General features: G+C 42.2%; 1 protein-coding gene across 1 annotated transcript in view; it reads right to left on the bottom strand.

Moving 5' to 3' along the window:
* GIPC1 (GIPC PDZ domain containing family member 1) overlaps positions 1-12,562 on the bottom strand; it is a 50,596-nt gene that overhangs the window by 6,493 nt on the left and 31,541 nt on the right. The gene's annotated exons all lie outside the window — the stretch shown is intronic.

Raw genomic sequence — 12,562 nt, 5'->3', positions numbered from 1 at the left:
ACTATGAACTTTGATTTCTGAGGATTAATACATTGAGGACGTACATGAAATACTGCACACAGTGTAGATATCAGGTCCAGCTCTGCTCTCTGTGTTATTTGGGGATTAACACAGGGCAATGAAGTCTCTGTGTTAGAGACCTCAGAGCCAACATATAAAGTGAGGTAACAACATGACATCTTCATTTGCAATTCAGAAGAAGGACTTGTGTTGCTTGACACAGCAACTCGGTAGAGTAATTTTTGTGTGGGACTTTGCTTGGAATATTGCTAGAGTAAAGCATATCTTTGAAACTGTACCCTCATATATGTATGGTTCCTCTGTATTTGGTAACCCAGAGATTCTGCAAATTTGGAAAAACTATTGAAACTCTTCCATTTTCTTAAAACATATTTACTGTTTATAGCTAAAGAACATTCCATCCAATGTTTAAGGATTTCTAGGTGCCTTTGGTTCTGTAAATAGTTTAAATCCCTTCTACGAGAATCTGTAAGCCTTAAAATGCTTGTTTCTTTTTCTTGAATTGTATCCTTAATTTTAGGAGATTTCACAGGGCTTCTTTGAAGTTGGGTCTATGATGTGTTCGACCCAAGTATTTCCACCTCTGTAAGAAGAACATCAGTCCAAACGCCAAGATAATGTATGTTTTTCTTCTAAGGCTGGCTCTTCCACCATCTAGAGTGCGAACTCACCTTTGCCAGTAATGCTACTTCCTTGGGCAGCCTTCTAAATAATTAGTGGTGTACAAATTTTCCCCCCAAACCACGATGAGCAGTGAGCGTGAAGTTCAAGCCCACCCATTTTTGCTTCAAAGCCAATAAATTGTAAATGCCAATCACACTCCAGAGATCAAGGCGTGATGTTTGCAAACATGGAGGTGCAATCAATATGTCCTTCCATTTCCCCACAAACAAGAACTCCAGAACTGAGTCTCTCCATACATATGTGGATGGAGGCATGATTGAACGTGGGAGGAGGGACCAGGCAGGGCAGTTTTTCTAAATATTTCCAGTCAATATCACTCAGTGGATTCATACGCTGGGTTGTTAGTCACACAGGTTGTTTTCTGTCCTGTTATGTCTGCCAATGCAGTGCTTCTTATTCCAGAGGCTTTCCTTTCTCAGAAGAATGAGCACAATCAGCTTGTCACACACACCCAGCAGCAGAGAGGCAAGTGACCTGTGTTTGTATGGATGCTGGGCCTATGAAGGAGCAAGCTCCCAATGATTTTAAAAAGTGACCATTGCCTGACTATTTTCTGGTTTCTTTCTCAATCATAGACTATGCCCCTGTGATAAATAAGAGGAAAAATGAGGGGAGTGGTTTCCCTTACAGAGAAAAATGCTGCACTTTTTAGCTTTCTGCCCGTCTTCATCCAGGTTCATCCAAGTCAGAGGGGCCCACAGGGGAAGCAAAGAAGGGGAACATTCCAGGGTAGAGCTGAATTCAAGAGAAGAGGGTGTTTGCTTCTTCTGCACCTCTAGTTCTGTCCTCAAACACTTCTTAGTCTACCTGCCCATCCTGCCTAGCATTGACTGCTCTACTCATCTCTGTAGCTCATTTCACAATCCCCTAAATCCTAAAATATCCTGGCATTTACTGAAGCCTAGATGCAACCTGATCCAAAGAGATCCCAGAGCATTCTGCTTCTTACCATCCCGGGATTCTCAATTATCAAAGGGTGATCACCGAGGCTCAATAGCGGTCTGACCAGGCTAAGCTATAAATTATTTTAGCTCTTTTTAGCATGGCATTCTTTAAATATCTTGCAATTTGTTCATCATTTCATCTCTTTCTGCCACCCACATCTGCTCTGGACTGAGATGATCTTCATCTGCATTTCAACCGTGCCTATACTGTAATTCATTGCCTTTAATGTGTGCTTGCTATAAATCTACTTAAAACACTGGAATGATATGTATGAATAATGAGTTTTCAGATTTATATCCATACAAGGTCAGAATAAGCTCTGTTTGGGTGCCATCACCCAGCTTTCCCTACCTATGTCCCTCCAGTTGTTGGAGCCTGCATTGCAAGCCCTGGCAGATGTTGGAAGTGCTGGTCAGGAATTCTAGGAGCTGCTAGAGAAGGCAACATATTTCAGGGAAAACTGCACTCGCCTGATAAAGAGAAACTGAATGCTGTAGTCCACATCTCACCAACCTCTTCATGATTGCATCAGAACATACTTCAACTTAGTAAGTTGGCCATTTTCTGAGCTATCATTCGCAATACATATCCCTGTCTTCTTTATCCAGTTTTTAACTTTTGTTTTAAAGTTCCCAAGTCATTTCATAGGACACTGACTTCCAGGCTTGATGGACCTGCGGTCAAATTGCACTGGGACATTTTCATATTCTTAACGCCTTACCCACAGTAAGTTGCTGGATTTTTATATTATAAAAACAAATGTGTTTGCCTTTCTTCTCATAATTCTTGAAGCAGGTTGAGTAGCCATTTCTATCAGTTTTTATTACATGTATGTTCCCAGATTACGACTGAAATCAAAATCTCCTGGTCAGTTCCACACACGATGCTTATTGTCCGCCATGGAACTCTAAACTATGAAAGGGTTGGATAATGCAGTTGTATAGAGCAGGGGTCTCCCCAATCCCCTTTCTGTGGACCAGTACCAGTCTGCGGCATGGCAGCAACTGGGCCATGCAAACAAGCAAAGCCCCATCTGCAGGATGCAGGCAGCACACAAAACCACACCCCCTCCGGTCCACAGAAAAACCTCTCTCCACGTAACCGGTCCCTGGTGCCCAAAAGGTTGGGGACTTCTGGTATAGAGAAGGAATTATGTAGGACAAGCAACCCCAATCTTCCTTGTATCTCACCTTAAACCAATGACTGGAACCATCTACTGAAGGGGAATAAAGATGATGAGAGTTATGAGAGGTAAGACATACCATATGAAGAAGCCATCATTGTTTATCTCACACTGGCTATTCTAGGAGTGATAGATGTGAGATACCCCAGAGTGAATGAGGCAGGTTTTCAATTTGGGATAGGATGAGATATCAAAAACCATTCTGTCACATAGGGGAAAGATAATGAACAATGGTCAGAAAATCTCATCAGCTGGTAGCTTGCTTTGTTAGGCAAAACAATGCTTACTGATCTGTACAGTTCAGTGATTTGTTCTATGATCTGAGAGAAAGATTATCTACTGAGTACAATAATAATCAGAGAAAGATTATGGAAACAAAGTTAAGAAAAAACACAAACCAATCAAAGCTACAGCCTTTGGTTTTGAGCCATATAAAGATCTAGAGGTGAGGATTATTGACAATATGGCCATATTAATGACTGACCTAATGGTTATTTCACTTGACAAAATGAAATAGTGTTCATGAAAATCTTGCCACTTCCATAGGTTGTTGTACTACAGCTTCCATTATCACTATGTTAGCTAAATTGACTAGATTGATCAGAGTTATAGTCCAACAAACTCTGGAAGAACACAGGATTTTCACTCTTGGTATAAGAGTGAGACCTGGAAGACTTAGCTTTTTTTCCAGCTTAGTACAGTCTTCTGTGAGTAAGTAGACTCAATGCAATGTTTCTCCTTCTTACATTTGTATAGAAAAAACATTAGCAGTGGAACTGGAGTTGATATAATCTATGTATTTACATGGGGTGAATCCTGACAGGCAGATATGATTCCCTAAGAATCAAAAATTCAGAATTTTTGCAGTAGGATAAATATTTCTATGTGGGGCTTTGATGCTACTCCTCCTTGTGGTTGGCTACCATGTGTTCCCACACTTTATTTCCAACTCATCTGCAATAATATGGGCAGTGTTCTCTTTTCTATCCTTGCAATGCCATCTATCCATCCAACATCCATCCATCTGTCTTCGAAAGTCCCAGTGGAAATGTAGTATAATTCTAACTTTGGCTTCAATTTAGATCTTTTGGCCATCTTCATCCTTGCTTGAGGTTGTTCATGGACTGGCTAGGCATTAGCTGGAATTGAGAAGAGGCGCCTTGGTTGGAGGCCTACTGATCTTGCATCATAAAGCTAATTCTGTTTTTAAGAAGTAATGCCATAGCTATCTTTACCATAAACCAAAGGATTCCTGCAGTGTGAGAACATTCAAATATTTCCAGTTAGTAGTTATAGGCTACCTAGAATTGTGGGGAGGGTTCCCAAACTGGGGTGGGGGAGGGAGAAGAGGAAAAAAAAACCTGCCTGGTTTGTTTCTATTTTTTGTCAGTGCCCTTGATCTGGACAAGCCAGGAGATTAATGTTTTCATAGTATCACCATCAACTAATTTCTGCAGATTGTACTGATGGTAGAAGCATGAAAGCAGATGATGTTCTGTACCAGCCTGCTACCGGCCCTGCAGAAAAGGCAGGGACAACCCCTTTTACAAGAAGGCAAGAGGCTGGAATTACGCCTGCCAAATTTATTGCTACAAAAACAAATAGAACAAGACACGAACCAAGAAACAGGAGCTTTTCAAGTGGTTGCCTTCAGCAAACCAGCCATCCCACGCATTCCCCCTTAAATACAGTTCAGGGCGTGGCTTCTCTCTGCCTCCTTCCGAGGAGCCCCATTGCCTTCCTCTGTTTACTCCTGATTGACTGCCTCCTGCGTCGGGCATCCTTGAACAGGGCCAGCTGTGGGTCATCTTCATCCACGCTGTCAGGCTCACACAGCTGGGTCTGCGTCGTGACCAGGTGAGAGGGGCCTGGCTGAGGGCTCTCATCAAGCTGTCCAACCCCCTCAGCAAGCTCTTCAACACCCCCCTCCTCCTCCTCCTCTGAGTCGTCCGACCCAACTGCCGAACCCACAGGCTGACCCTGAATCACAACAGATGAATTATTGGGTGGCTCACTGCTAAGAAAGCAGTTCCTATTCCTAAGCAATTTTTATGCACTATTATTAATAGCACTTTAATCAAGGGTTTAGTGGGATGTCAGGATGACTTGCTCCCAGATGAAAGCTCTGAAAATGTTAATACTTCTTCCATGTTTAAAGCTCTGTCAGCCTTGGAATAGGACAGGAGTAAATACAAATTGTAGCCCAAGGAACTGCTGATACAATTCTACAAAGGAATTATTGAGTCTGTCATTCACACCTCTATAACTGTCTGGTTTGGCACAGCAACCAAACGAGACAGGGACAGACTTCAACAGATAGTTAGGACTGCAGAAAAAATGATTGCAACCAGCCTGCCTTCCATTGAGGACCTGTACAATGCATGAACCAGAAAGAGGGCTGTGGAAATATCTACAAACACCTTACATCCTGGACATAAACTGTTTCAACTTCTTCCCTCAAGACGCTGCTACAGGGCATTGCACATCAAAACAACCAGACACAAAGACAGTCCTCCCCCCTCCCCCCTCCCCCCCACCCTGTTAAACAAATAATTCCCACCACACTGTTTATGCCATGGGGCTGCATTAATTATCCTTCTCATCTGTCCTATTACCTATTTCCTTAAATTCTTATGACTATAATGTTGTATCTCATGATTTATGTTGATTCCTTTTATTTAGTATCCTATTATGATTTATGTTGATTGCTTTAGTATCCTATGACTATCACTGAGTGTTGTATCTATGACTTATGATGATTGTGTTTTATGATTATTGTTAAGTTGGGTTCGCGGATTGATGAGACGCAGGTGTAGGTGTGTGTATAAACTTTATTGGTGGTAGCGTGGTCTGAACGGCCGGACAATGGTTACCTGGGCATGCTTTTATACCTGCCCAGGCGAATGCCTGACCAATAGGTTTGAACCCTGGTTTCCCGCCGGCTAGGCGGCCAATCCCTTTAAATCCGGCTTTTCCGCCGAATGTAGTTCCTGCACGGAGCTGTCCAGCTCCGCACTTCCTGATGCGGCTGCTACATGTGTATGCGAGCCCAGCATACACTACAATTATCACTTGTTGCTTGTATGTACACTGGGAGCTTATGCATTGGAGACAAATTCCTTGTGTTTGTCCAATCACACTTGGCCAATAAAGAATTCTATTTCTTGGGGAAATGCAGCTGGCTGTTAGGTAATGAAAAGAAAGGTATCTAAGCCCCTTTCCCCAACTTATGAGTAAAATCTTTCAGAAAGCAAGAAGAAATCTAGCCAACATAGACTTCTATGTGCGCTGAATAGAGGGAATGGTATTTAGGATTTAGTTTTATCTTGCATGGGCTCAAGGCTAGTGCCTGGTTTCTTACAAAGTTGCTCATAATCTGGAAATGTGTTTCAAGAAGCCTAGATGACTTAAATGCCCTCGCATTTCTCATTTAGTAAGTGAGAAAGAGACAAATATTCTTCTTCCTTTGACATTGCTCCTATAATCTGTGCCAAGGGGAAGAAAGTAAGATAATGGCTGCTAATGCCAACTGAAGGCATTCAGTGCTACATCAATTTCAGGCTGTTAGATACCTTTCTTTTCAATTCCTAACAGCCAGCTACATTTCCCAAAAAACCCCCACAACAGAATGAAAACTCCAGCATCTTCCTCCTTTGAGACAGATTCTGTATTGCTCTGTTTTGTGGACTGAGAGGAATGTCCATATAAGGAACTTTCCTCACAAATTGTCATATTTCACATTCAGTTCATTTTTGTCATCCCTTTGAGATTCCTTCCTCCTTCCTTCCTTCCTTCCTTCCTTCCTTCCTTCCTTCCTTCCTTCCTTCCTTCCTTCCTTCCTTCCTTCCCAAGACACCATCAATACTAGTTATCCCATTTTACATTTTGTTAAAGCCTGATGGACACTTGGATCACAGTCTTGGCTAAATGAGGAGCAATGACAAGTCTATCAAAGTCCCCCCAGAGAGTCTATTCTGGGAGAAGAAAATGCCTTTTCTTTGCACTCATTACAGGAAAGTTAAGATTTCTTGTTCTGGAATCATTACTAGGGAGGAGACGGAATACATTAAACCCACAGCCTGCAAACCAATGTTTTCCTTTGACATCCTGGCAAGGGTCAGCAACTTTGTGGAGAACAGGTCCGTCTGGTGTACCTCCTTTTAGGAGTACTGTTCTCCCTCCCTCCCTCCCTCATCCTTCTGCCAAAACTGAAACCCAGGTGTGAGTGCCAGAATGGGAAGTGTTCCTAAAGGCAGGGCTTCTCGTCTCTCAGACCCAAAGAGACATGGCATCTTGCTGTCTCATTCCACCTCATAAATCTAGGAGTAACTTGGCAAGATGAGCCTATGCTTTATCTGTGCCAGAGCTGGATCAAAGTCTTACACTTAGCCATGAGCTTTGTCCCTGGAGCCAACTTTGGAGCAAAACCAGGAGGAGATGGGCAAAATGTATTTTTGGACTTCAGAGGAAAGAGATTGAAGCAGCATCCACCTTTTCAGTTGTCAGCTTGGAGACATTTACCATGACTCCTAAAAACACAAACATCGTTTTGTGGAGCTGACTTTTCCTGAAGTATTTTATGGGCTACATGAACAAAACTTCACTTTTGCTCCCTGGCAGTGTCCTACCTGTTGCATCATTCTTGTGCCATACTTAAGTGCCGGAATATAAATACAAAACATTACAGTAATGTAGAATATGTACATAAAAGCTGTGTACATAAAGGTGGTGTGCATCTCATTGCATTCAAACTACTATAAATTACAATCTAGGATAAAATAAGAGTGTGTAATGTTGGCAAGTCACCCTTCAAAGGATGTTGGGAGTATGTCTGCCTTTACTAATGAAAAGTCATTATTTTGTAAGAAAGATGCCTTGAACATTAGAAGAGACAAAAGTGATGGGCTGTTCTGGAAGTGAGACTTTCTTCCCTTATATAAAGAATATTGAACTGATGTATATGCATAGAAAATGAGTAAATGGGTAGAATTTGTTTTAAAAAAACATTTGGTACTATTTGTTACCTTGGTCTTTCACAAAAGAATGCCCCGAAGCTACAATGGGATACAGTTCCCAATTACTGTTCAGATTAAACTATTTATTGTGTAAGAAACCAGTCTTGAATGGACCTGCATTTCACTGGGTTGAGGAAACTTTGAACTAAGTATGATATTTACAAGCAAGAATGTTCAACTGTTTTTTTCAATATTCCAAAGAACTATGATTTGCTTTGTTCTCATTCAGATTGGCTGCTCTTGCAAATAGCCAGTGGAATGGATGGCTTTGGGACCTAACAAGCTTTATTTAAATTCAACCTGAGCCCCTCCAATCCTTCTAGCCAAGGCTTAGCAAGCAGCCTAGAGACTATATACCAGGGGTGTCAAACTGCCGGCCTACTGGCCGGATGCATAATACCCCAGCTCCGGCAAGGGGAAAAAAGTCACGATACATCGCGACACATCACGTGATGCGGCGAGTTTGACACCATTGCTATATACCAAGGTCAGCTGAGATTCTCTCTCTCTCTCTCGCTCTCTGTATAGGTGTAAGCATGGGGCCTTGAAGTAGATGCGTGATTTCATGCTGAATTCTTTGATTGTACAGTAGGTAGAATCTGGTTTGAAGTCTGCTCCAAGATCAGTTTGTCAGCTTCACAATAAACAGGCGGCATTGGAGCTACAAGAATTTAATTTAGTGTTAGCTTTGAATACGAGATTGCCCCAGGGGAAGGCAGTTCCTTTAGGACTTGTGCAAGCAGGCTTACTGTTCAGGTGATATATGTGCATTGGGACAGATCTCTATAAGGTTTGGCTTACCACCTTACTCTTGAAATGTATCTAGTGGCCCCACCTGGTGGCCATGTCTGCGTTAGTTAATACAGCATATGCATCTTTTCAACCTAATTTCTGTTTTGCTTGTGTCAAGAAGGGCTGATAGTCCTCCTGGAAGATGGAGATGGAGATTTGGTTTATGATCAAGGAAGGATTCAAAAAGAAGAGCCACGTTTAGTACAGTAGTTAAGGCACTAACCTAGAAACCAGGAGACTGTGAGTTCTAGTCTTACCTAGGCACAAAAGCCAGCTGGGTGACTTTGGGCCAGTCACTCTCAGCCCAATTCACCTTACAGAGTTGTTGTTATGAGTAAAATAGGAGAAGGAATGAGTATTAGGAATGTTCGCCTACTTATTTCTAAAAAAAAAATAAAAAATAAAAAAGCAACTTTTTCTCTGAACAGATATCTGACGGTCTTAACAAGCTGAAGATGCTGATGATTGAAGCTCTCCTGGACCTTAATTTTGATGGTGATCAATCTCATCAGAAACCCTAAATCCTGTAATATGAAGACAGGTTCATCCAAGTCAATGAAACTTACACTTTTAAGGCAGAATTCAATTGGAGCAGATGAGTTATGCCCGTCTTTCGATTGCATGATAGGCTGGCTGCCACAGGTACTGTTTTGTGGCAGAAAAATTGTACCTCTGCTGATTTTACAAATGTTACCTACTCTTATTCTTTTCAAAAATATTAGCATCTTAAGAAAAAAAACTCAGGGGGAAGAATCAAATATCAGTTCTTAGAACCAGCTTTCTTATGTGTAACTTGTGAGGGTTTCGGCTGTTTATTTTCACAGAATAGCCGAGTTGGAAGGGACTTTGGAGGTCTTCTAGTCCAACCCCCTGCTCAAGCAGGAGACCTAGGGCCTGTGCCATTCTCATGACCAAACCATGAAATCTATATACTGCATTTATCCGCAAGGAACAGAGTGGCTAGTGTTCAAATTGCATATTTTAACAGGCTGTTGAAAAATAAGAATGGAGGCAGATTTTGGGAATGGAAACCGTAACCCAATACAGCAGGCAGTAATTGTGAGCAGGTTGCTTGCCAATTCCATCTGGGAGACTAAAAATCAGGCAACTGCTGAGCACATCTGGATTGTATTCTGTGTCAGCTGTGTTGTGTGTTTGTCTAGCATTTAGAGGTAATCTATATGAGAGACCTTAAAAAAAAATAGAATCCACTAGGAATGTGCTCAGTGACTCAGTTATCACGCAGGATCTATCAATCTCTTCCAAGCTGGTGGTTGCCTGCAAGGAAATATTTTCCACCTGATGCTCAGTGTTAAGTTGCAGTGATTCCTTGCCTTCACAGTCCTGAGGAATGGGGCTTGCAAGTGGTATCTGAATGGTTACAGCGCTAACCTATCATGTACCAGATTCCCACTGAATCCTAAATTCCTCCTGCACTATTGTGGAAGGAAATATTCTGAGGACACAATAAAATTTGCTGCTGCTACCTTTTACAAAGCAAGATTAATTGTGGCATTCATCATCATGTAAAAGAGTTACAGGCTGTTGCAGTTAAAAAAAAAGGTTCCCAGCCATGAGACTAACTGGAATTTGTTCTGTGCTCCCTACCCCAGCCTCATGAAAAGAATATGAGTTGCCTGTGTGATTTAGAACTTCCTCTTATATCTAGATGGTCACAGATGGAACCAGAACGCCAGAGTCTTTTCTCATATAGTCACCTAGTCTTTAGACACTCTTCCAACAGTTTTCTGGCAATTTTAAATTAATGTCCTTATGATGGTCTAAACCAGGGGTCTTCAAACTTGGCTTTTATGACTCATGGACTTCAACTCCCAGAATTCCTCAGACAGCCTGCCTGGCTGAGGAATTCTGGGAGCTGAAGTCCATGAGTCATAAAAGGGCTGAGTTTGAAGACCCCTGGTCTAAACCATCAGGCTACCTACTCTACATCATAGATGCACAGAGTTCAGCTCTGTGAGAACATATGATATTGGCAGAGGTGCCGTTTGGGACAAGGGAGCCCATGGAGGGAATGGCAAAAATAAAAATGGGAAGTGAGCTAGGATCTAAAAAGATCTACTGTACATGATATTCTGTAACATTTTAAGGTGCCACTAGATTTTTTTTCCCATATAAGACACTAAAACAGTTGCTCTTCTTGAAAAGATTGTGGTCATTAAAGAATGTCACACCATTAGACTCAGCCTTTTCAACTATCAATTTTATAATTCACATCCGGCATACTGAAGGTAATAGGAATTGTGCTATTCCTGTGGAGAGGCTATTCAACAGTGGCTCTGGATTAAAAACTGCCCCAAAGCACTTGTCCGTTCTGGGCTCCTGCAAATGGATGGTTTTCATTTGTGTGAAATCCATTGGGACAACTGGTACCCACATATCATCTGGCTAAGCATCAACCAAGACAATGCTGTGAAGTGTGAAAAGGACTGTTCATGAGGATTAAGCCCATCTCAGAGTGAGCCACTTAGCTGGAGCAAAGCTTTTTTTACAGCCATGCATCTATGCAAGGAGTCCTTGGTGTTGGGAGTGTAGAGAGCAGGCTAATTCTAACACAACCTCTCAACACTTGACAGTCCCACCAATTTCCAGCAGTCTTCAAATTTGGTCTTTATACATAAATTTAAATGGACCCAAGTAGATCGCAAATAAAGCAAAATCAGGAAGTGTGAAGACAAGTTTAATAAACACTATCCCAAATGCTTTAGTATATTCTTAGAACACATTTTGGAGGCTATTGCTAAGCACATTGATTTGTGCTTAGATTGTAAGCCGCCCTGAGTCTTCGGAGAAGGGTGGGATATAAATGGGATTTTAAAAAAATGAAAGGGGAAGGATAGGGGGTCCTTGCCCCACCCCCACCTCAATGTTTTCAGAAGCAGACTAGAAGCTGTGGTGTTCCCAGCCTTCCTCTACTGTGCTAGTCTCTTGACAGATGGAAAAATATTTCATCTGGCACATGAGCCTAATGAATCTGATTAGACCTGAATTCCATCTCATCTTGTGCATCCTGAAACAAATGGACAAACTGACTCTTCCCACCTCATTGTTTGTTCTTTATATCCCATGGGGGGAAATATCCCATTTCCTAGCCCAAACCTAATTAGCAACAGGGTATGTTTATTCCTGCTCTGGGCTTCTCAAAGGCACAGCTGATAGTCCCACTCCAATGCTGGCAGAAGCATTTGAGGCAAAGCCTAGCATCCATCTGCATTGTAGCCTCTATGGGACAGGGAGTGCCTTCAGTAGAAAAGCCGAGTAATAAGAAGGCCCTCTAGCAGAAGCCACTTTAAAAGGATGCAGGAAAGAGGGGGAAGCAGTATTATTCTTTCTTCAGATCAGAGGTCCCCAACCTTTTGGGCACCAGGGACCGGTTAAGTGGAAAGAGGTTTTTCCACCAACTGGGTGTGTGTGTGTGTGTGGTTTTGTGTGCTGCCTACATCCTGCAGATGGGGCTTTGCTCGTTTGTGTGGACGGGTTGCTGGCGTGCCGCAGCCCCGGTACTGGTCCACAGACAGGGGATTGGAGACCCCTGCTTTAGGTGGGGTGGGGGGGTGAGTGTTTCAGTTGATTTGGGCCATACTCATTTTAATTTTCACCAGTCTCCTGCAATGGTTTCTCTTCAAGCTGGCAGACGCTGGGGAGTCAGCATCTGCGTTTTGCCTCTTGCCTATCCTTTTTACATACGTGTCATGACTTATATTAGAAAGCCTGTGGTCAAAGATCACGATGCTGTTGATCTTTGTAAAGCAGTTCTGGAAATGAATGCTTCCCTATTTAAAGACCGAGGGCATTCTAAAAGATACGATCTTTAAAAGATTCTTCAGAAAATCTCCAATAACTTTAATGTTTGACTCATATTATGTAGAGTATGAAAGGAAGGATGTATGTGTGTGGGGGAAAA

This window comes from Vipera berus (genome assembly GCF_964194415.1).
Source record: "Vipera berus genome assembly, chromosome: 2".
Taxonomy (NCBI): Eukaryota; Metazoa; Chordata; class Lepidosauria; order Squamata; family Viperidae; genus Vipera; species Vipera berus.
The sequence above is the reverse complement of the archived record's forward strand: the minus strand, read 5'-3'. Positions and strand labels throughout refer to the sequence as shown.